Here is a 26,256-nt window from a genome sequence, read left to right as displayed (position 1 = left end):
GCAAGAGAAGTAATGTCTTGCTGACATAAACTGCTATGTTGCACATACAATAGTGAGGTATATTTCATACTTGGATACTTTAGGTGGCGTTAATAACATAAATATTTATATTGCTATAAGCTTAACTTGCACTAGAGTGTCATTTTTATAGTGTTATGTTTCCTGCAAGTATTATTCCTGTCACATCCATTTTTGGCTTTCTGAAGCTAAACATGCAGCAGAACAAAACCATGTGTACAGAGTTTCCAGTATTTCTAATCTTATAGTTATAAAAATAATTACCTTTATGCAGCCATCTAGCAGCTCTGTGCAGTGCCTTCAAACTCAGAGGTTGAGATTATTAATAGCAATAACATTATCTCAGTAATGTGAGAACTCTAGCTGTCCAGATTGAATGTTTGGACAACTGCACTGGAAAATATGCCCATCTGTATTGGTTAACAATATAACTATTAAATCAAAGAATCACCTCTTCCATTTCAAATATTTCTCAAGCATTTTAAGCAAAATTCTGGAGATTTGCTATCACCAGGAAATTACTAGGATTATCAAGAAAGTATTGAAGATGTCAGAGCCAAGTTTCCACTAATTTTTGAGTATTGCTGTAAAAAAACATTAAAAGTCATTTTGTGCTTGCAAATTTTTGCAATAAGCTTATCAAGTGCAGTAATAATAAATAAATGATAGAAAACTCACAGCAGTCAGATGAAGTTTCCAATGACTGGAAATAAGGTAATATAACCCCCATTTTCAAGAAGGGGAAAATGGATGACCTGGGGGATTACAAACCAGTCAGTCTCACCTCTGTGCCTGGCAAAATCTTGGAGCAGGTTCTCCTGGAAGGCATGCTAAGGCACAAGAAAATCAACAAGGTGCTTGGTGACAGCCAGCATGGCTTCAGTAAGGGGAAATCCTGCCTGGCCCATTTGGTGGCCTTCTATGATGGGGCTACAGAACTGATGGACAGGGGTAGAGCAGTTGATGTCATCTACCTGGAATTGTGCAAAGCATTCAACTCTGTCCCACCTGACATCCTTGTCTCTAAATTGGAGTGACATCAGTTCGATAGATGGAGCACTCGGTGGATAAAGAACTGGCTGGACGGCCGCACGCAATGAGTTGTGGTCAATGGCTCAATGTCCAGCTGGAGACCAGTAACGAGTGGTGTTCCTCAGGGATCGGTGTTGGGACCAGTCGGTGACATGGACAGTGGGATTGAGTGCGCCCTCAGCAAGTTTGCCGATGACACCAAGCTGTGTGTCTCGGTTGATACGCTGGAGGGAAGGAATGCCATCCAGAGGGACCTTGACACAGTTGTGAGGTGGGCTGATGCCAACCTCATGAAGTTTAACCATGCCAAGTGCAAGGTCCTATACCTGGGTCAGAGCAATCCCAGGCAGAGCTACAGGCTGGGCAGAGAAGAGATTCAGAGCCCCCCTGCAGAGAAGGACTTGGGGGTGTTGGTTAATGAGAAACTGAACATGAGCCGGCAGTGTGTGCTCACAGCCCAGAAAGCCAACCGTATCCTGGGCTGCATCAAAAGGAGCGTGACCAGCAGGTCAAAGGAGGTGATCCTGCCCCTCTACTCTGCTCTTGTGAGACCTCACCTGGAGTATTGTGTGCAGTTCTGGTGTCCTCAACATAAAAAGGACATGGAACTGTTGGAACAAGTGCAGAGGAGGCTCACAAGGATGATCAGAGGCCTGGAGCACCTCCCGTATGAAGACAGGCTGAGAAAGTTGGGGCTGTTTAGCCTGAAGAAGAGAAGGCTGCATGAAGACCTCATAGCAGCCTTCCAGTATCTGAGGGTGGCCTACAAGGATGATGGGGAGGGACTCTTCATTAGAGACTGTAGTGACAGGACAAGGGGTAATGGGTTAAAACTTAAACAGGTGAAGTTTAGGTTGGATGTAAGGAAGAAGTTCTTTACTGAGGGTGGTGAGGCACTGAAATGGGTTGCCCAAGGAAGTTGTGAATGCTCCATCTCTGGCAGTGCTCAAGGCCAGGTTGAGCGAAGCCTTGGGTAAGAGGTTTAGTGTGAGGTGTCCCTGCCCATGGCAGGGGGGTTAGAACTAGATGATCTTAAGGTCCTTTCCAACCCTAACTATTCTATGATTCTATGGATTGCAAGATTCTAATAAAGCAAGAAAAATAGTTATTTTAAGCAAGTATCTGAGCAGATTTATTGCTATCCAAAGAAGAAAGATTTAAATCTGCTGGACTCTTCAAGCTTCTTCAGGGATCAAAAGTACAATAGTTTTTTTTCAGATTACTTTCACATTTTCCAAAGATTTAAGGCAGGAAATGCTATCATTGTTTATTAGTATGAGGCTGATACAAATAAACTGAAGTTGTTAAAGTTTTTCTAGATCAAGTACACAAATACTGTATATTATCATCATGTTCTTGGGTGCAAACAGCCTGAAATGAGATCTGTCATTCTACACAAATTTTATTTTCAGTTTACTTGATTCAATTTTGGTGTTATACTGTCATTTGCATTCCCTATAATAAGTTAATGCTATGTCGGAACTATTTAAATGGATCACGGTGTCAGTAAATTTTAAATCATGCTACTTGCCTAAGCGTATATTACTGAAATAATGAATGATGAGCACTTTTGTGAAATCATGTGAAATCAAATATGAGAGTGGGCAAAAAATATTACCAGCATCACTAAAAAAAATCAGATGGTCAAGTCATTTAACCTTTGGTCCTGTCTGGTTAAAAATTCTGACCTATACCAGAAAGTTTGTTCAAAGCATTGCTGGTCAATAATCTATTGTCTGTAGAACACTTAAAGATGAAGCAGTGAAAGATGATCTTTGTATGAAATATCCTATAAAGATCTAGACATTACAATCTTTTTCAAAATTTAAATCAACAGCAAAATGTGGTTTCCTCTGTTTCATTTTCTCACTTGCTTTCTTTATTTTTATTTTTATTTAACGAGACATGCATTTTTCACAACGAAGTTTGTTGAAATTGTGAAGAGATGCTACGCAAAATAGAAATATTTCAGTCAGAGTGGAGAGGTCCCAAAGGAGCTGGTATTGTAATACAAAAGCTGTTAGGTAGATAGGGAGAAATAGAATATTCCAAAGTGTTTTTTTTCATTGTATCAGGTCCAGGTCAAGGATCTATGTAAAGAATACTATAAAAATAGACCAACACTATAAAAATAGACAAATTTACAAAAGTGATTGTATACTATATAGTTAGGAGTTATCCTGCTGAGCTCAGTGCCACAGGATATCCATAAAGCCAAAGTTATGTTCAGGACAAGTATCAGCTATTTACATGGATAAATATATTTTATGGTTATGAGGACATGTGCCCTTGTGAGGGAGGGAATAAGCACTTAATCATTCTGAAGCTAGGTAGAAGCTTATAAACTTGTTTACAAATATATTAACAAATAGAATTTAGGATCTCTTGAGTATTTCCGTCTTCAGGACTTTCTGGTGATGGCCACTGGTTTTGACTGGTCTGGCTTGCTCTTCTCCCATGTGTGACATATAGCATATATTTTCCATATGAAACAATTATTATTTCTAGTCAGGATCTCGCCACTTACAATAGTGCTTAAAAAGTTAGACTATCTTCTTTTTCTTATATTTTAAGAACCAATTACCTCATTCTGTCTAATACCATATAGCCTTTTCAGCATCTATTTACCATGTTTAGTACCGATTAATGTGGATTTATCTAAGCTACTAGTCTACATTATTGAGCTATTTTTTATAAAGTTTTTTCATGCATATATATATATATGCACCTGCATATAAATATTATCTGTGCTGCATACATTTCTTACTAGAATTTTCAGCCTGTGTAGTATTTTCTCTTTCTCACTTGCTTTCATGAATTACTAAGCTATTATAATCAAACTGTACAATTTTTCGCCACTGTAGGATTAGCCTGTAACAATAGTAACAGTATCATAACTTATAGCACAACAGCAAAAAGATAGATGATATCTATATGCACTCCTAGAAAATACCTAATATGAGAGTTTTTCATCCAGCAGAATTTATGAGACCCAAGAGGGTTAGCATTCAGATACTTAGGTTATGAGATCACAGTGTCATTTTCTGGTGATACAGTGATGCTACAGACAGTATTTTTTGATTTCTAAAGGTACACACAAATACAAGAAAGTAGAACCTCCTAACCCTGCTTTGAGTGACATATATTTCATTGCCTGTACTGTAAGGAAGAGATAAATTTTTATAAATGCTTCCAAATAAGTTAAATTAGTCTCAGTATCAGGGTTAGAATTCTGTTACTGAGGTTCTAGTGAAGATGACACTGAAAAATGCGAAGGCAGAAAGGCTAATAGGAATGTATTTAAACTCAGATGTTTTTCATCTGAGAATGCAGCAAGGATTAAGGATTTACAAATTTCACTCTGGAAATCTAGAAGATTTGAAACAGTAACTCCTGAAGCATCCCTCGTAATTGGAAAATACGAAAAAGAACGAGCAGAAAAGAAGGAAAGTATCGTCTTTGTTATTGTGGCCAATGGTTCTTTGCCATTGTCATAATCGAGGATTTATAACACTTATCAAGATAAATATTTACAAAAACAGGTATCTGAAAAATGGGATGGAATTCAATTTGCATTATACGGATAGAAGGAGGAGTCATGCTAGACTAGCCTGATAGCTGTATTTAACAAAATAACTGGGTTTGTAGAAGAAAATTATATTTCTCCTTTTCTCTATGGATTTCAAGAAAACATCTGATATGATGAAATTACTTATCCTGTGGAAGAGACTTAGAGACTTGTGAGACTCAGAAACAAATAGTTTTCTGAGTACAAAACAACAAAATAGAAGAGAGCTAAAAAAACGAGTAATTTGTCTCTAGAGATATTATCAGAATTTCTCTAGTATTACCTTTGGAGGTGACAATTATTAGCATTTTAATTTATTTATTTAGGAATTTAGTTTATCAGGAATAATGACACAAATTTGAGATAAATTCTCATTAGAATACTGCAATAATATACAAAAAAATCCATGACAATTCTAAGACACACAAATACCAGATTTACAATGAAATTAAGCAAAACAAAAATATTAGGTATTGACACATTTATATTTTTAATTAGCGAAAACTTTAATTTGCAGGCTAGGAAAACAGCAGATGGGAGGTGAGACTTGGATGTATGAGTCAATCACAAAACACTTGTATGCCTTGACCATGACACAGAGAGAGAAAGGAAAGAAAAAGAAAGAAAGAGAGAGAGAACAAGAGAAGCACCTTAGTATATATGAAGCAAAGCAAGTAATGAAAAGTTGATTTTAATAGTAGGAATGGTTAAAACTATTTGAAACATTTTAGAAAGTATTCAAAAAAAGGTGTTTGAAGAAGAGCAGGTACACAGACCAGCTGCTTTGATATTTAGATGAATGAAGAGCTATTTTACGTGAGGGGACTGAAAGAGCTGGACTTAGCCTAGCAAAATAATAGCTGAGAAAAAGTATGATTGCTTTCTATAAATAAATGGAGAGCGGGAGGAGGATGAACTATTTTTGTTAAAGGACAAGGTTAGACAAGAACAAATGAATATAAACTAGCTGTGAATGTATTTATTCTGCAAATTCATAAAAAGGGTTTTAAGACTGAGCTCAAATGAGATGAACAGGATTATATGACATGATTACTTATGATAGCAGGGAATGGGATTCACTGACCCAGGATGCCTCCTCTAGTTCTACAGCATAGAATCATAGAATCGTAGAATTGCATGTGCTCATACAAATTGCAGTTCTGTGCTCGGACTAGTGGATCACATATTTCTGTGATTAGTTGCTTCCGTTGCTGAGATCTTGTTCAGCACTGTCTAAAGTCTCTCCAGTTCTTGTTTCCATCAGTGACACAGTCAGGGAGACAGCTTTGGATTTGCTTCTTTCTTCTTTCTTCCCTTTCTGTCTTTCATGTATAAGGGAAATAACACAAAACTTCTGCATTTTCCAGTGAATTTTCAAGCTTTTCTTCATATATCTTTGGCAGAAAAAAAGATCAGGGTGAATGGAGGCAGCAAAGTACATGACAGGTAGGTGGTGAACTTTGTGAGCAGAAATTACATATGAGTAGGTATGGACAGCAACCACTTTTACAGCTACTGTAGCACTACTTCAAATATGAGCAGTAATGTATACACACGTTACATTTAAATTTTGGTATGATATGTATTAACGGCTACTTTGATTTAACATTAAACAAGTGTTTTATTTTTACAGAGATATGGAGTTCAAATACAGAGGTGTAAATATTTTCTGTAGATGCTTTTTGTATAAGTTCGCTGATTTGACACAATTTTCTGGGTCTCCCAGATCACTGAGCTGATTCTATAGGCAACCTGATGCCTCACAGTGCCATGTTGGCTCAGATGACTGGGATAATCAAGGTGCATCTGCTCTTCTGGTGACTCAGATTTCTTTCTTGAAGAATGGTGTAGAAAGAACTTACTTTTTCAAGAACAGGCATTGCTGGTAATTTGCCTAGAAGGACGCACTTGCAAGCTATGAACAACTATGTAAATCTGTACATCAGACCTTGACAAATTAGCTTTATAGTCCTTGAACATGATGTTGCAAGAACTTGTTAATCAAAAGAAAGCCATGTGCAACTGAGTCAAATGCAATATGTAAAAAAAAATCTCTTTACTAGACAAAAAGTTTCTCTTTGCCATTCATTTGGTTTTGAAAAAAGAAGGAAATCTGTGGAATACATATGAGTGATTTGGGAAGAAGATAGCAGAAAGGAAGGAAATTCTGGGAAAAGTTAAACAAGCGCTAAAGTTTTTATTCATCCACTGTGAGTTTTGAGGGCTATTAGACAAAAGGTATATCAGTCATAATGTTCATAAATCAGTCATAATGTTCAGAATTTCATCTCTGTCTTCCCGCTGCTAAGCATGTGCTGTAGCTGACTATGATATTGTCAGGCATGTTAGAAAAATAGCAAAGGAGTGTGAGAGCAGCAGTGCAGAATGAATTAAACTTGTGTGTTTCATTATGCCCTGTCAGTCATAGTGAATGTGGCCTGATACAGCATGGTATCTGGATGGTCTCAAGGGCTTAAAGTTCTTAAAAGGAAAGTTTCTCCTGAGCTAAGTTATTAAGAGTTTCATCTGAATAAGGAATGAAGGATGTTGCCCTTTGGAAACAATGGTGTCCCAAGAGATTGCTGCGTCTTTGTTAATTCAAAATGATGGCAAGCAGTAGCAGCGTATTTATTCTGTAGCAGTAGCAATATTAATAGCCACAACATAACAGCTGAAAAACATTCCTTTTCTATCTAGGCATGTCACCTTAGTACATTAGCAAACGATCAAGAACAGAAGATGACAGGCTTTCATGGAGAATCATGCTGTTAAAATAACATTCTTTCCTGTGCCATAACTTCTGGCACTGTAACCCACTATCCTGTCATAAACTTCTGACATCAGTGTAGTACAGCATTAATACTATGTCTTTAACTCCTTTGATACCATTTCTTTGCGTAAACCTTTATCAGATTTAGAAGGAAGGGAAAAAATGCACAGGAAAATACATATATATGTATACATACATACACACACACATACTCTGTATTCCTTGAAGATAAATTTCAGCACACAGACTTCAGATTTTCTTTGGAACTCTCATAACGTTTTCAAAATGATATCATTAATGATGACAGTTCTTTTCATTTATAAGTGAAAGAAAAATTAGATCAAATATATTTAAAATTTCATCCTTCAGAATTTCCTGATAAAATCCATCTACATCAATGTATGAGCTTTAATAATATTAGAGTTTAGTGGGGAACAGAGAGAAGCACTCTTTAGCTGTTCTAGTAGAGATTTCTCTTTTTTTTTGGTAACTGCAACTCTTTTCACTATATGGATCCTAAATCTCAGTTCTTCTCTATTTAATTCTCTGCAACTTTTAGGTTACAACTTACTATGAAATACAGTCTTTGTGATTTTTTTTTTCTTTTTTTTTAGCCGTTTTACTCTGCTGATTCTTGATTTATAAAAAGTTGCATCTAACTACAGATACAACTGAATGCCAAATAATAAGAGAGGAAGAAAGGACGCAGAGTAAGCCACGGCTTCTTGGTTTGCAAAAGGGCCAAACAGTTTGCAGTGTCAATTTGCAAGTTATGAATAAATTTCTGAACTTCACTACAGCTGAAAGGGAAGCAAAAACCAAGCTTTGGTTAGTGACTTGAATAACTATAAAAGGGTCTTAGCACATTTGTTGGAAAAAAGCAACACAGATATCTGTCACACAAACGTTGACCAAATCTGATTTTCTTAACCCAGAGTCACAATTCTAATAAAAACTCAGAGATCAGCCTCTTACATGTTAAATTAATACTTGAATTTAATTATTCCTGTTCAACTCCTTAAGAAGCTGATTTTTTTCTAGAGCACATTGTAAATAAAATCTGTAATGCATTTGATCTTTGCCCTGCATAAATAACCTGCTTTCCAGCACAGCTCTTCAGATGTAAAAAATCTTATCTCACACCATATACTGGAGATCCCCAGCCACTCTGGGTCAGACCATTTTAAATTCACATACTTTTCTACCTTTCACATGGCTATTTAACTTAAAATCTACATTTTCTGTTCCTGTCACTCAATTCACTGGTAGAAATTCTATATAAAGTTTGGCCCAAAAGTATTCTTGACATGATTCCATGAAATTTTGCTTTCTATTCACATCAAATTCTGCTTTCATGTAGGGGGTCCAGTTTGGTATGGGATTCAGTTTACAAGACGTGGGATAAGAGAGCAGAAGTTATTATGAGATACAATAGCTTAGATTGCCAAGACTGACATATTCACCTCCAAATGTGTCTCATTTTCTTTCAGTGCACATACAGTGTGAAGATACGGAGGAAAACTGAAAGAATGAACTTTCACACTGTAAAACTGTATTTAATATACAGCCAGCTATAACAAGAGCTCAACTGGTTTGAAATATTATTTTGACTTTTGTTTGCTTGGGAAAGCACAGAGTTGTTCAGATTCTTTTTGCTGAAACAGGGACAGATATATTTCTTACCAAGAAGCCAATTACAAGACACAGTACATGCACTTTGATTCATCCCTGGAAAATAATACCATGTCTTCAATTCTGCACTATCATGGAGGTGTATGGCACTATTTCTGGAGGTGATGATAGGCTTGTGAGCTTCCTAAGCTCCTGGGACTTCTGTCACTCCTTTACACACCACTTCTATTTTTACCTTTTTAGGAACGTATTTAATGTGAGAGCCTCATTACTTTGAAAAATACAAATTTCTACAGTTTTTTTGCTGTCTGCTATTGCAATCCCAGTTGCTATTTGTTTTCTGATGGGGTTTTTTATGTTGTTTTTTTTTTTTTTGTTACGTTTGTCAGGTCTTATTTCACCATCTTTTCAGTTATTCCCTAAATTATAAAGGGTAGATGTCTGCTGCAGGGCTTCGGGATTTAAATGAGGACTCCCATTAATGGGTGATATGAGTGTGACTAATTGTTCTTTGATACCGTGTTAAGAAGGATAAGAATAAAGACGTTTAAATGGCTTCTAATTTTAATGCAGAGTAAAAAATTTACTAAGATGTTTATACATTGTTCTCTGTTTACCCATCTTCTTGTTTTAGTGAGTAGAAAAGATATCTTTTTACCATTTTCCATGATTAATTACTGCAGTGCTGGTTTATCAGACTGAAACCCTTGAACAATGAAAGTCTCTAATTATTGATAAAAGCAATACAGCACAGGCACTATGGAAGCATGAGTCATGCTTTGATCCTCCTTTCACACATACATATTGTCCCACTCTATCCCTCAATTTAGCCAGAGGGACCTTTCAATGGATAACTTAATCTCTGTGCTTGCTTTTTTGGCCTCACAAGGGGCCGGTTATTGCAAATGGGAACTGCAATCTTTGCTGCGCACATCCACCCAGTGATAACTGCACTGGAATTTACTTATTTCATACAGAACTGCCATCAGCTGACAACAACCTTTAAGTCCAGGTGAGATTCATATGAAATAATACGCTAAGGTTTGAGAGAATTTATATTTTATTTTCAGGTTTTTCAACCAATTATTTCCTCATAATTATGTTAATCTGATACCATGTCTGCAATCTGTGTTTTTTTCAGGACAGTATTTCCAATCTAAACCTTTATATGCTGAAGCTAGGAGCAGGTCATGCAGAAACTCTTATAGATTGTCTGACTTTGACATGGAAGCTAAGGTTAATTGCATTTGACCTCTATTGCTTTGGGTCAAATCTTCATTGTCCTGGCTCTAAATCCTGATTATTTTCTATTTATCCCTCAAAAAAAATCTGTGAAAATGAAGACTCTGTTGAATTTCATAACTTTATAATAAAGTACACTTTTATAATAAAGTACACCTTTTCCAATCTATCAGAAGCTGCTGGTAATGTTCTCAGGACAGCCTTAATTTTTGACAGTGGTCACGATAGTTGCGGTGGAGATGAAAGCCATGTACATCCTTTCTTCACCTGTGTGCATCCTTTTTCCCCATTAGTCCAAGAGGAGGCAGGTGTGCCAAAGACCTCCTCACTGAGATTGGGGGCACACTTGAGCCCTTCCTATAAACTACCTCTTTCTGACATACGGCCTCATCCTGTTCTGCTGGCGCTGTCAGTGAAGAGAGTGATTGAAGTAGCAGATCCCGCATGGCTCATATAACAGAACTGCTGAAGTGTCTCAGTGGCCAAGAGGAGGGAGTAGATCTCAGCAAGATTTATGGGCTAGAAAAAACCTGTAAGTAGCTCATCATCCTTCCTAAGGGATTCACATGAACTAGAGCCCAGATACTCATCACTAGTCCCATCACCTGTTTCTATGGGAAAAAAAAAACATGGGGAAAAAGAAATCTCTGTCTTCATTGTCTATGGGGAAATACTCTGCATGGTAATCAGGATTAATTTCTAGATGCCTATGCAGCTTTTTTTGAGCAGCTCATAATTTATGATGCATACATTGCTTATAGAGAAATGTTTGAAACTTGTCCTGCAATCCAGCTTTGCTCTGGCAAAACAAAGTAGAAGAATAAGTAGTGCTGTTTATTCCCAGTTGACAATCCGTCGCTAACCTGGCTATAAAAATGGGTTACCCTGGGGGTCAGATGGGTCAGAGCCAACCGTTTACCAGAGGCATCTGCTTAGAATTGCTCTCAGATGGCAAATGGCTATGCAGAAGCTGCTACCAACCAGAAGGGTTTAGAGCAATCTGAAGTGCCTCTAAATTTTGCAAGTACCAGAGCTACCTTAAAGCAACAGAGCAGGCGTTATTGTAGAGCAGAGATGATCTAAGCATAGATCATCTGAGAACCTGGGATTTGCAAACCCTTTGTGGCAGCATTGTATGCCTGGTATGTTAAGCAGAGATGTGAGGAGAATACTGATTCTTCACCAGTATCCTTAGTATTAATAGAAAAACATTGGTAGGAGCTTTGCAGTCATTCACATCATTTGCTTTTGTCTACTGTCGTATGCTACAGACCAGAAAATACGTTTTAAAGCCCAGTTTAAGATGAAAAGAAAAAAAAAAATTCTGGCAGTAGGAATAACAAGTAAGAGCAACCTCTTACTTGTGAATTTATTCAAGGAGACTCTGCATGTGAGCCCTCATATGAGCTTAGGAAGTGGAACTCCATGCACACCTGGTAGGATAACCAATAATGTTCTCTCTCAAAAACCAACTGGGAGTGAGAAAATGTTTTCTTTTAAACTCAAACCTCACAGTTGATTTTACTCAATATTTTTTCAGCTATACCAAGTGTCCATTTGAGAGACTGTACTGTTGTTAGGAACACAGGTGAACAGTGCCAGGGGAAAGGGCAAGGTGCAGCCACTCCCTCTATCCTTTGCAAGTGTTGTCCAGAGGCCAGTTGAGAAAATGTCTCAAACCGTAAGTTATCCATTAAGGCAAGTGGGCAGATATCTCTCATAGGAGACCATCAAGTCTTGAAACAAATACCGTGCAATCAAAATTTATTTAATCTCTTTGAATCCCTGGAGGTAATAACACACTGGGTAATCCAGGACTCTTCTCACAAATCTGTTGTTTATATCCAGAATTTGTCTATTTTGGTTAGAGGCCTCATTGATGTACAATCCATTTTCTCTGTTTTACATATTTTTGCATTGGCCCCAGTTATATGGGAAGTACACTTGCAGATATTTTAATCATAGGAAATGTTTCATGAGGTGCTTTTTCCTATATTTTTTTGAGTCTTTGACCACTTTTTTATTCCTGATTCCTGAACTCACTTCTGCAGTCATTCCCCACTAAATTATTGCTTACCAATGTTGAATAGTAATTTTAATAATTTCTTTGTTTAACATGTTATAAGTAATTATATTCAGTTATGTAGTGCTTACTTCTTGGGTATCCAGTACTCCTTCTTTAGTACCTAGCATAACCAAATACAGACATTTAATTAAGAAGAAGCTTTTGAAACAAGTGTTTTACTAAAATCAGTAAGACAAGACATTTTTTTGCACATTCAGCCCTCAGCAGTGGGCATGTCTGGTGGATGTTATTACAGTTACAGCTGAAATCAAGTTACACTGAGCGTAATGAACTGGCCTAGCTGCCCATCTAGGTTTTTATAGGTTTTCTAATGTTCATTGTTTTCTTAATTATCCATTTGCTGGTTTTCTATTGGAGTTGAGTTTCATTACTTAATGTTTCTACTACAGTTGAGGTATGAAAAGTCATTTAGCAAAAAAGTATATTTACTGTAAGTGTTAAATGCTCTTATTATCTCCTATGGGCAGAGCTTGGACATCCTTAAATCCATTTATTTAGCATGAAAGACCTCTTGCAAGAAAAACAGATCTATTTTCTATGTTCTTTTCATTGATGCCACTCTGGAAAAATATTATCACACTAAAGGAAAAAAAAAGTTCAGTTCACAAAACTAGGGGGAATTTAGTTGATGCTTCTGGAGACTCAATTACTTTGTTATTTAAGAGGGAGAAAAAAAGACCCCTTAGGAATCCTGTTTGAATGATTAGGAATCAAAGAAGTATTCTGTTTCCAGCAAAATATAGTCTTTTAAAAATATGGATACCATTTAATTCATGCAAGTCACAGGAGGGAGAGAACAGCAGTCAGAAGCCAGTCCACCCTTCTAGGGGTAGATTTAGCTTCGCCTTGGGAAGTGGGGAGATGAGGGAGAAAGAATGTAGAAAAAAATGCCCAGAAGAGAGAAAGACATGGTGGAAATACATGGATGTGTATGTGAACTTAGTTTACTTTTACAGAATAGAAGAAAAAGTATCCAGTGCATGGCTCTGGTTGGCTTCTTCCTTGGCATTTCACTGGTACAAATGATACCTTTTTTAAGATGGGGATAAGGGAGCAATAGGGAGAAGAAGATGAAGAAGAAAAAGCACTTTAGAAAAATTAATTGACAACAATATAATATCACTGATTTTGTAGAAGAATGTGAAAATAAAAGTAAAAAGGCTCAATGCCTGGAATAAGTTTTGGCTGGTGATCATTAGGGAAGTTGTAACATGCAGCGGTGATTTTATCTTTACTTCAAATTAAATCAAACCATGGTTGCTAGATTTTGCACACTGCATGATGGTACATTGTGCCACCAGATGAAACTTTGGGATATATTTTCATTTTGAAAAGTGAATTAGACATTTAGACGTCCTATGAAACTGATGGAGCCCATTTTCTTGTTTGTTACTCAAGTTTTTAAAAAATCTCTTGGTGCAGCCATAATTGCATGCCTGAATCAACTGACTTTGTGTAAAACAAAGTTTCAGATACTTTCTTCAAAATATTGCTCTCATGCCTATTACACTTAATGTCATTCAGAACAGTCCCAAGAAACTTGGAGAAAATTGCCTTTTTGCTTTCTTTTCTAATGTACTGAAAACTACTTTCTTTCAGTTTTATGTCTTTGCCATTCCACAAAGTATTAACAGTGTTTTTCTAGTAAGCTGCAATTGTTAGCAATATAACTACTGCATAAGCTGCAGAGCTGTATACGTTGAATTATAAAGTGGGATGGAGAAATATGGTGATGTGATTGGCATTCCATGCAGTTAACAGAACATAGCACTGTAAGTGGTGATGTTGGATCCAGCTCCCCAGACTTGCTAACTTCAGTAACTCTGTCTATTCATGTGCATAAAAATTCTTTCAAAAATCACACCCAAGGTTAAATCATGGGAACTTGGAAATGGGAAACTTTAAAAAGTTCTTCTGAAAATAAAACAAAGAGCCAGCTGAAACTAGTGGGAAATTTTCCATTGACTTCAAAGGCAGTAGAATAAAATCAGAGCCATGAAGCTTCATACATGGGAAAGAAATCTATAGCTATGAATTTATACTAGTTTCTCAAAATTATGCTTTCATTATAGACCACTTTTACCAATTTTAATCATGACTTCTCTTGCATTAAAGCACATAGTCTTGCAGCCTAATTCAAAATAAACCTATCTCCCCCTCAAAAATATAAAATAAATGAGAAGTATTATAGAACTTGAATATTTAAAATTAAGCAATTAAATAGCTATTGTTCACAGTAATGTCTGTTTTATACTCTCCTAACAAAATCAACATTAATTTTGTTGGGAAAGCATACAGGACTAGATACTATTCTACCATATTAAGATACAACTTGGAAAAGAAGGTAATAATGGTTTTTTGCTTAGTATTATTTTTTAAGGAAGAACATTCACATTCTCAAATTTCATTACCAGATTGTGGCATCATTTTTGAAAAATACATATTTCTCAAAAAATCTTAGATGTGTTTAGAACCAAACCTTTAAAGATTATAAGAATTATACAACTCCTTTTTTACTCATTTCTTAAAATGCCCCTGTAATCCCTTAGTCAAACTTTGATTTGAAATGTCAAAATATTGTACAATGTGTTCTCTGCCAGAAAAGCACAAAAAAATTGGGTGGGTTCACAAGTAGAGAATTTGGCCCTAGAAGCAAATATTCCTGAAAACTGAAGATATGCGCTTGCATTCTTTTTTTCTTGGCCTTTGGACACATTTGCATGAGTTTTAAGAAAACTTTAAAAGGTGAATTGTAAACCACTGTGTTGAGTTCATCCAACATATCTTTCTATGAACAGAAAAACAATCATAGGAACTATGAGCACTGAACGTGAAAACAGAAGTTCTCCATATAGCTAATGTGACCAACTGCAAATAATGACACTTTCAATAATAAGCCATCTCGTAATTTGCAGAATATTTTATAGTATAATTCCAAATAATATATTTTAGAAAATCATAATATTTGAATCAAGAGCACTCCAGGAACAGACTAAGAAGTGATATTTTTAGTTAGCAATTGTAATTTTTTTGTCTCAGGTTGAAGACTAAGATGGCTTATTCAGTCCTCAATAGAGGTGCAAGTGGTGAAAGACACAAAGACTATTTAATTTTGGCATAAATTGTCTATGTTATTTGAATCAAGAGATTGGGGTAATCTGCCTATGTGGAATATCCTGGCATTATCAAAACGAGGTATATTTTTTGTATCTGAAGTAAAATAACTTCCATGAGTTCTACCCTATCTACATTAAAACTCGGATGCCATAAAGTCTAGTTTCTTTAATTGATGTGGGTCTCCGTATTCCAGGTTTATATTTGCTTTCTACTGTGCATAGCTGACAGCGTGTTCAGCGATTACTTTTTTTTTTTTTTTTTTAGTTTTGCAGTGCTATTCAGAAACTACAAAGACAAATTTCCTCTGCAATTCAGAAAAGGCAGACTTGCAACTTATCAGCATTTAAAAGGACTTTTGTCATGCACTGTCAGAGAGAACAAGGTAAAACCAGCATGATCACTTTAATAGTTGGTACTTAAAACAAAAATGGATTTGAATAGTTGCTGTGGCTTTCGGCAGTGTGTGTTTGTGCTGTTCTGTCGCACAGCACAATAGTTTCCAAGCTGTCTTAACCATAGCATCAGGGGAAGCTGTGTACTTGTTTCCTTACAAACTTGTAAATCACACTGTCCATTTATATGCTTTCAGTAAGTAAAAGAATTTCTGCAAGTACTTTCATTAAATTAAGTTCCCCACTGTGACACCAGTCTTCTTTCCTATACTTGCACTGAATGACTTTGTCTGAGGTTGATAGTAAAGGCTGAAGGGATAAAAAAAACCCCACCAAACTAACAAAGCTGGAGCAGTCAAACCTCAGGCCATTGAGGGCCACGTCTTCCAAGCTGGATGCCTGAGCAGAAAGAACATGTGGTTTCATTGATTGAATGCAGACTAGGAGACAGGAACTTGCAACTTTTAATTTTACTTGTGCTCCCATCTCACTTTGCAACATTTAAGCAACTGTTGAACTCTGAGGAAGACCTAGCATTGCCTTTTTCATAGTTGGGATACCAACCCCAGAAGTCAAGGGAGACTTAAGACACGCTGAGTTGTTCTCCTCCTGAGCTGGTCCAAGGGTGCAAGAAGTCCTACTGAATGAAGCTCAGAATAACCTCCCAAAGTAGTACATTTAGGTAAGATCCTAAAGCCTTCAGCCTTACTCCCTTACATCCCAGATAATGGGTCTCATCCTGCATTTCTTGGAAAAGTCTGAGCTGCTTTTGATATTTGCTGTGCCAGAGCAGTTCCCTCTGAGGAAACTGGAAGTTTTCTGTAGTTCCTGTAGTCTACCACAGCACTGTATGCAGTCCACAGCTGAACCCAAAACACACAGTGTCTCAGTTTCTTAATGTAAACTGAAAAATAAATATGCTTTTTTGAATTCCAGGAGGATGCTAATAATGTTTGTCATACTGTGATTTTTGAAAAGGATCATTAGCTAACCCTGGGAACAAAAGCAGCTGAAGTATAAGGTCTTACCTCCCAGGAGAAAATGGGAAGGACCAACCACAAGAGGATTCACAGCAAGAAGAACAAACGAGACATCAGCTCCTAGCTGATGTATTACCTTTCAGTGACAGTTTCCTGTGATAGCAGGGGTCTGGACTCCATGACCCAGGAGGTCAGTCCCAGGCACATGTACCCGTAATATACAAACAAACCAGGGAATTAGCCTATCTCCTGCTGGCAGCATCTGGTCAGAAACACTGTTAGTGTTGCTGTTCAAGAGCAGAGCTCTCAAAACTCCAAACTGACGTGTAAATGACTAACATACTTAACTGTGTCTTGTATTACCAAAAAATACCTTCTCAAAGCCAGCACATGATCATGAGTCCTGGCCTTTTGACTCAGGATGAAAATCCAAAACCTGAAGAGTTTTAAAAAAAAAAAAAAATCAGAAAAGGAAAATTTCTTTTGTTTGTACCATGCCATTGGCTCAGTGAAGCTTGTGGTACTGCCACAACCCCTGTTTCTTTGCCAGTTGAACACAAGCGAGTGGAGGACACATTATCTTGTTTATTTTCATCATATTTGTAGGGAGATATCTGGGACAGCCTACCCACATAGCTTGATGGAGAATGCTATTTTGAGGTCCTTGGCTTCATTTTACTTTCTGTTATACTCAGGAGAGGTAGAGTTGTCATAAATATTCAAGAGGGAAGCCAGGTGGGATAACTGGATTATCTTAATGCTCACATTGAGTTTAAGAAACACTTCCACTGTTTTTATCCCTGATTATAGGCTATGACTTGCACCCATGCCAGTTCTGATTTTGTTGTGAATCTTAAGATACTTGGCATTTCTTTCACGGCTCCATCTCCTGGAACCTGTGGGTCCAGAAGAACTTGAGCTTTTCTTCCCTGAAATGCAAAAGTCCATGATTATAGGGATGTGAATAGTGCTTGCAATGTGAATGCTAACAGCTGTGCAGGCAATGACAGCTTTTCTTAGAAAAATTATTTCAGCAGTTAATGGTAGTGTTAACACCATTTAGAACTTCTCTGGGTACAGGGGTATTCTACTTGCAGTCATTAGGAGGATGGTGTCATTTTTCAATCCTGTCTTTATCTACTGCTTCCAACTGTAAGGTAGTTTTCACCCAAAGAGTTTGTCAGAGAAAAAACTGTCCACAAAGAAGAGAACCTGAAGAGCAGAGTTGTTTCTATCAGTGGAGTGACACTAGTCTCTCCAATCACCCCTTTTAAAGGCATGCCTGACTGCTCTTGGCTCTGTAATTAATCAGAGGTTTGGACTCAGAAAAGAGAAACACAACTGTCTTACATGCAACTGCCACTTCTTCAGACTATTTCAAACTCTACTAAGGAATAGCCTTAAAGTTGCCACCTAATTTTTCACTGTACTCATCACCCATGTTAATGACTGACCACAGGATAATACTGACCTAGTCTGGATTAGAAAGGGTGATCAGAAAGTGAGTAATGATGTATACAATGACAAGTATGACTATGCCCAACAGATCATGGGATATAATTATCCTTTAGCAATAAAGCAATGTTTCAACCTTCATGGCTGTGTTAATGCTGTAGAATCATGTTCTTTTGTTTCTTTTTATCACTTTATTTATTCTGATATTTTATTTGTGAAAAGTATCAAATTTAGAAAGAACTAACACTTTTGCTAATCTCTGTTTACCCTGAAGCATAACCAAAGTTATGGATTCTATAGGTTAGTGGAAGATGAGGCTCTTTCAAAATACCGTATCTCAAAGGAGGTGAAGTGAGCTAGTGAGCAAGTCTTTACAAAAGACTCTGACAACCTTCCCAGCAGTCAAAAAGTAAAAGATGTAATCTAGCAAGTTCACAGACTTTATATTGACTTTATATAGCAGCTGGCTTAATGACCTCTTTCACCAAATTTTAGGCAGGAGACTGAGAAGAAAGATCCCATCTATATCATAGAAAGAATAAAAATGGAATTGGGAAAAAAAAAAGGTGTTTATGCAAAGCTTAGGGAAATAAAAATTACAGATGCGTTCAAACTGAAACCCTAGATTGAGAATAGTCTCAGCTTCAAGGCAGTGCAATTCTAAATACAGACATTGTGGCTTGGATATTTCTTTACAGGAAAGATTCAGAGGTCATTAAAGAGAAGAGTCCAAAACATGATAATATGTTTCAGTTCCCTCTGTGGTCACTACTTCACTCTATGAAGTTTCCAGTCTTCTAAAGCTAAAGCAGGACATTCTTATTTAGGGACCTAGAACTTCCTGTAGCCCTGAAAGCACATTTTTGCATCATCATTTTACCATTTTATATTTGTATTCACCTTACAAACTCATGGCCTCAAAAGCAGATAAAAGCAGTGAGGCCTCCCATTTTTATTTTTTTTTTTTGCTCCTAGAATGCTGAGTAAATAATAGTTGCTTGAGATTGCATTATCTGGTCACCTTAGGTTAATATTATATTTATGACCATTAGCAGCTACCCAGATTTTCAAAATGCAGAATTCGAGCTGTGTCAAATACTTTTAAGCTATCAATCAGATACACTACAGGATGGCACTGTATTTAATTTCTAGCTTAAATACTATACAAGTATAATGGACAGGTTCCACACATTTTATATATCTGCTGTGGTGCTCAGTCCCTAGTTCTGACTGTAAAACATGTTTCACTAAAACATAAGAAATTCCCAACTGAAACAGAGCAACAAGGCACCTAGCTCAGTGCTTTGTTCCCAGCAAAGATTGGAAATTGTTGGAGTTGCTATTTGTCGTATTGTTGTTTGTATATTAGAGGGTGCATCCATTCCTATTGTCTTTAAGGGTACCTGTTTAAAGACCATGAAATTGTGGAATCCTTTTTGAACCTGCTAAAACTGCACTACAGACAGGCAGAAAATTTCACTTCACTATCTGCTGTGTAAAGGAGTACTTTGTATTATCTGTTTTAAACAGGCACCTTACTAATTTTAATGAATCTCAGTGGCTCTTGGTAATAAAAATACGATTTTCATAGAGGAATTTTCCTAATTCAGTGCTTTGTTGTCAGGCAGTGGGAGACAGGAACTTCCCAGGTGACAACTGGTGCCTGTGAATTTACAGTTAATTTGCTACAGGTACCTATGTAAATCACCTTCAATTTTCTTTGGTTATAGTGAAGCTCAATGAGTTGTAGGAACTGAACTCAGAAAATGACCAGAAAAGCCACATGACTGTGTTTAAACAGTCAGTGCTCAGTCCTTAATCAGTGCTTCAAAAGTAGTTGGTTATTAGTAACAATAATGAACACTATTGCTTTAGCAAGCCTTCTTCCTTCATATAAGCCCTACACAGAAGATTTAAGTTAATTTTTTAGGGGAGGAAGGTTAGTGCTTAAAATATTTTAAGTGAATATGGAAACAGATTTTTTTATTTTTATTTTTTTTCTGCTGAATACAAGATGGTTTTCTGCTTCGCTGGAACAGAGAAGGGCAATATCTCCCAAGAGCTTCAAAAGCCTTGAAGGTAATTGCTGCCAGGGTGGGTTAGTTTAAGCCTATGTTTGGATAGAGCATGTGGCACTATCTCTCAGGATATATGGTATTAGGAAATGCAGTTCATTTTGATTGAACTAGCAAAGAAAGAATTTCTAAAATAATATTATACAGTAAATAAACTTCACTGCTGTGGGCTGAGCTCATCCAAGCTCTTAGGAGTCAGTAAGTCTGTTATCCTCTGGAATAACTGGAACTGTTTCATTTTAGTCCTTTATTATTTCACACCACTTTTTGAATTAAGGTCAGCTATTCACTGTAATGGTTCAGAGATGTCTAGATAGATCTGGAGTGAAATGTCTGATAAATTCCTGCCAAATCCAATCTGAAAGGGGGTAGAGGGGTGTGTGTGTGAAGGCTCAGGTGACTTCACCCCTTCATATTTATTCTAATCCTCAGTGCCACTTCTGTTGTCTAGACTGTACGTCCTGCATAACAGAACACAGATGCAATAGCCCAAAGAGAGAGGTGGAGTAAAGAGGGCTTTGTGCTAAAAGAAAATTTCCTTTGTGTAACCAAAGGAACATCTGCAGCTGCTCCAGTTCTCAGAATCCTTTTTCCAGGCTGCTTATAGGCTATGCTGTCATTCATCTCTCCATAAAGCAGAGGATTTTGAGTGTTTTCCTCATCTGTTCCTTCTACATTTTCATGTATTTATCCAATATGAAATTAAAAAGTAAGGTGCAAGCCTATGCCTGCTGTTACAGGTATATGCAATAGGAATATTACCCTTACCATCAAAGATCATTTGCTTTTTATCTCCCTTATTTTGTAGCCCTTACACAAAAGGTTTGTGTAGAGGTCAGAACAGGCTACCAGAGGTAAAACTGCTGAAGATACCATGGATTGGATGGTAAAGTTAACACTGGCTTTGTACCCTACATCAGTGGATTGCAACAAATATACCTCTTATTAGCAAAAATATAAATAAAGACCTATGTCTTTAGTATCTAAAATTTTGGAGTAGATGTAGTTCAAGATCCAAAATTTCCCCTGCTTACAAAGATACCTGCATTAGGCACCTACCTCAGTTTTTAGTCCAAACAAAAAACCCATCAGGAAACCCCCCAGATCACTTAGCAGATCTTCATAAGAGGTCCATTTAAAGTACTCAAAGGTCTACACAAAAAACATGTCCTCTTACTTGATTCATGCAGTGACCTGAATAGATAGAATGCTCTGCAAACAGAAGAAAACAGTAATTGCATTTTTGAGCAGGCATATTTTGCTGCATATAGAATATCTTAAAACTCTGTCTCACTTCTAAAAAAATATTTCTCCCTCTGGCCCTCTCTCAGGTTTTATTGTACACTGCCTCTCTGCCATCCTGAACTCATTTGAGATGTCTAGTTTTGTATAAGCACAAAATGCTGATAAGAATAGTGCTCTGATTCCTTGCAATAGCAACTGTGCTGAAAAGTAGCACAAGGACACATATTGATAAGGAGCTTGCTGCCTGAAATGATTTGGCACATGTCAAATGGAATTTGCTTTTGGGCTGAAGGCCAGCTCGAGGCGTATGCACCTCTTAAGACCCACTTAAAAGCTATTAGGAGAGTTTAAGTGGTGGTCGAATCTCTTGTTGGCTGTCTGCACAGTGCTGAAGATTGCCCAGTGTGATGCATTAGTGGTAGAGGACTCTTGTTTTTTCCTCTGCTGCTGGTAGGTGTTGTTTGCGGGCCTGCTGACAATTTTGATCTCACTGTTGCAACCACATACAGACCTCAAAGGCAAAGGGAGAAGTGGAAAACCAAAGATGAATTGCTTTCTGTGCTCTCATCTCTGTTTGTCAGGATTCATTCTGCATGAAGGCTTTGAACTTTCTAAGTGAAATGAACTTAGGAGAGCTGTTTAATAAAAAGTTTTAGAGCAGTTATTGAGAAAATATAATGACAGAAACTGTAGGACTGAATACCAGGGTTTTATTCTGCTGAGAGCTGCTTCTTCATAAACGCACATAGATGGAAGGCTTTTTCCTGTCACTCTGTACGTTGTGGAGAAAATTAGGCTTACTGCCACCACAGTATCCTCTTTCTTCTGCTCATGGTCAGAAGACTTGTGATGCTGTGTACCCCGTGAAACTATTCACAGAATATTCTGTCCTGCAGCCATCAGCATGGGGCAGAAAAAAATTGGCTGGAACAACACATTTCCAGCTTCCGGAAATATGATTCCATTTGTCTCTCCTTTGTCTTCGAGCACCCCTTTGTTGGCAGCATCTCTGCTTCTTCAAGGAAAGAGTAGAGCAGGAGAAAGACTGGGAAGTGACTTCAATCATAGCTGCAAATGTAAACACCATTTCTTCTCCTGCTCTGTCTTTTCTTCCCCAGGGAACTGAGCTGCTGCCCGAAATTAAAGGCAGCTAGTAGTTCCGCAGTTGCTGAAACTGTTGCAGCCAACATTTAAACATGTAATCTCAGCTCCTTCATCCTGCAGGAACAGTGCTCTTGCTGGCTGACACTGTCATTATTTACTACTTATGATCCCTTAAGACTTCTCATGATCTTCTTGTGGTTTTAATTCCATGCTTAGAATCATTGGGTTAGAAATGTCTGTTTGCTATTTCTAGCTTACTTTTATTTCAGCTTATACCTAAAACTGAAGCTGCCCTGTGTTCTGTGCAGTCCCATGTAGCCATCTTTTCTAAAAGAACTTTGAAGCTAAATGGGAAATCTAAATGACTGCTCGGGAAAGGTAGCATTGTACTCTGTCACGAAAAGAGAATCAAACCAGAGCAAAGTGCCAAAAACATTTGGTCTTTGTCAGGACTCATGAGTTGTGATTCACATCCCCAGTGCAGCAAACAAATTCCTTAATCCCACCACCTGTCATACTTCCCTCAACGCTTTTATTCCTCAGATGTGTACATTCTTAAGGTATGTGCTTGGTCATTAATACCAAAAAGGAACAACAGGACCCTCTCACTGAAAATAGTTATTATCATATGGAGTTACTGGAATCCTGAGTGAAAATGAGCAAGAAATGAATTGAAAAAAATCCAAACAAAAGTAACTGAACAAAAAAAAATAATCCATAAATGATCCATATCCTTGGCACACTGTTCTCTCTATTGCCTCTGGTGTTTTTTTCCTTTCTGTGCTCTAATGGGAACTACTGGTTTTACTGGTGTCCAAATAAACAATACCACCACATGCTTGATGTTTTTGTACTGCTGTAAAATAGCTACTGGTATATCTTTAGTGTTTTATATTGCTGCAAAATAAAAGTTTTGATTCTGATTGTATGTGGGAGGATAAGGTGTTTCCTGTATGAAATTCTCTGGTGTCATTCCTGAGGTAGTGAGAATATTGCACTTTCTCCACCTGTCTGTACAGAAAAGTGTAATTGAATCACTGGGAAAAGATAAGAAATCCAGATCCTCAGACCCTTATCAGGCAGTACTAATGCTGAGAAATTCTGCAGTTGATAAATAATTTATTTATTTAGCTGAATAGGGTTTTCAGAAGTTTGGTGTTATCAATCATTTTAATACGTTTCCCCTTTTCTGTTAACCGACTATCTGATGGTAATGATTTAAAAAATTTGTTTGACAACCTTCTGTTTGCCTGTTATAGGGGAGGTGTCATATAAGCAAGATTTGTGCTCTAGTTGGGTAAAATCTTTTGTTCAGTGGCCCCATTAGTGACTACACTATACACAGCAGATCTCTGAAGCACTTAGGGTGCAAACAACATTATTAATCTTTCTTGATAGCTCCTTAGGAGTGTTTATGGAGTAGCTCATAGTACTGTGAAGGAGCAGAATGCTAAGTAATATTAAAAGAGGAAGGAGAGATCTCCATCTGGCTTTGTTGGAAAGATGAACATATGATGACACTTTCAGCTTTATTTGTATCAAGGTGCCTGAGAGATTGAGGGGCAGCTAGTGCCCTATTTTCTCCCTGGGCTGTATGCTACAAATAAGGAAGAAAGCCCACACTTATTTGCCTGAGACCCTATAAATGAATGCTTTCCCACAACATAATGTGACACTATGCAAAATCTCATCAATAATGTAGCACCATGCAACTCATTTAAAATGTGTCAAGATATGGTCTCTACAGAAGCAATGTTTAGTCACTTAGGTTACTAAAAGCAGATTTTTTTGAATTATCCAGAGATGTTTTGCCAGGCTGCCCACATACCTCTAGATAAAAGCAAACTGTTTGCTTCACCATGTAGAGTAATTTATAGGTAGGGAAAAATTTGCTTGCAAAGAAGCAGCAGGTTGCCTTCATTTTTAGTTAGTACAAAATGCATTATGCTAAACACAATACAGAACATTTGTGTTCCAAAAGGGGAACTATTTTAAATTAGCTTAGTATTATTAGTTTTCCTCAAACAGACATGTCTAATTTTTGTTACAGAAAGCTGTAAGCCACCTGGAAAAGGGTCAAGAAATCAACCAAAGAATATGTTGGTTTTTTTTTTCCCTTTTTCTATGTTAAGTGCACCTGTCCACAGGCAGATAATTCCAAAACTTTCATGCTTTTAAAGTGTGGAATGTAAGCACTTTTATGAATGCTTTCATCAAATGAAACTGTGTCAAAACTTATCTTCTTTTGGGTAAAAAGGTCAATGTTTTTAGTCTTCCTGTATAATTTTTTCTCTCTTTGCCTCTGGTCATAAATGATCAGAAAGCATTGGACCTCAGGCATATTTCCTATTGAAAACATAATCAAAGCTGGCAAATCTCCATGAAAGGTTTTGGCTTCAGTGAAATCATGTATTTTAATTAAAATGCATTTGTTTGAAATGTTCCAGACGGCTCCTTGTGTAAGACACTTTTCATCTGCCATTTCCAGCTTTCTCAAACCAGCTTTACATCATTACATAGTACATCGCTAAATTTGGGGGTCCTAGATGAGATCCATCAAAAATATTTTACCTAAGATACAAGATCAGTTCTTTGGTGATGAAAGAGAGGGAATTAATTCACTTCCATACTAAATAGATAGTTCTTACTGTATAAAAGATTTGTCAAGTTTTGAACAGTACAGCATTGGACTGCTGAAAAACTAGACTAGGCCTTGGGGGAAGGTTAATAAAGACACCAATAGCCCTTTTCTGGTAGGTGCAATACTCAATTTGATATGAGTCCTGGAGGTGATCATCTGTTCCTCTTTGCCCACTAGAGTGAAAATATCATGATTGTCACCATCTGGAGTAAATTTCCAACAATCAGCAGTTTTGTAATGAAAGCGGGGATATTTTCTTATAAACAGATGCTTGAGCTATCAATGACTTTGGTCTGCCTTAAAGCCCTACACAACTCAGAAGCTCATGTTAGTTAAAAACCTGAAGTTCTGCATGTTTCCTTTTCCCTTGTGTTCTCTGATGGAGTCCTACCTGCTTGCGCACAGGCAATTAAATATTTTGCTTTTTAATTTTCCATGTGTGTCCTCATTACCTTTGACAGCTACAATTAGCTGAAATAGTAGGTTTTGATGATTCCTGTATTAGAATTCAGGACTCCACAGGCAAGAAGCTCTCAGCAGTTTTCCACTTCTAGAAATCTCCTTCTGGTTCTTCCAGAAGCTGAAATGATCAATAGCAAAAAGTCTATGCAAGATTAATCTGTGCAGATAGGCATTCAGTTTGGACTGGGTGGTATCACAAACCGGAAGATAAATTTGAAAACAGTGTCCACTAATGTGGCCTGCAGTAGTATATGTGCTATTTCTTTGATGTTTTCCATTAGGTCCTATAGTCTTTCCTATAATTTTTCATTTCTGTTTTTTATTAGTAAAAATAGCCATTTTCCTTGACATACATTGGCTATGACAAAAATCATATTGACCTATAGGACATCTGTGTCTGAGAACAAGGATGAATTTTTCTGTCACAGACTGGAAAC

At 37.1% G+C, this 26,256-nt stretch overlaps 1 protein-coding gene across 4 annotated transcripts in view; it reads left to right on the top strand.

The window, feature by feature from the left end:
* FLRT2 (fibronectin leucine rich transmembrane protein 2) overlaps positions 1 to 26,256 on the top strand; it is a 59,535-nt gene that overhangs the window by 20,152 nt on the left and 13,127 nt on the right. Inside the window, exon 3 of one of the 4 annotated variants that reach the window (XM_062639003.1) lies at positions 15,730 to 15,847. The exons of the other annotated variants lie outside the window; for them this stretch is intronic. The gene's annotated coding sequence lies outside the window, so the exon portion shown is untranslated. The remainder of the gene's footprint in view (positions 1 to 15,729; positions 15,848 to 26,256) is intronic. 4 annotated transcript variants of the gene reach the window in all.

Source organism: Pezoporus occidentalis, unplaced genomic scaffold, assembly GCF_034315485.1.
Source record: "Pezoporus occidentalis ecotype Australia unplaced genomic scaffold, CSIRO_AGI_Poc_V1 ctg115, whole genome shotgun sequence".
NCBI lineage: Eukaryota > Metazoa > Chordata > Aves > Psittaciformes > Psittacidae > Pezoporus > Pezoporus occidentalis.
The sequence above is the reverse complement of the archived record's forward strand: the minus strand, read 5'-3'. Positions and strand labels throughout refer to the sequence as shown.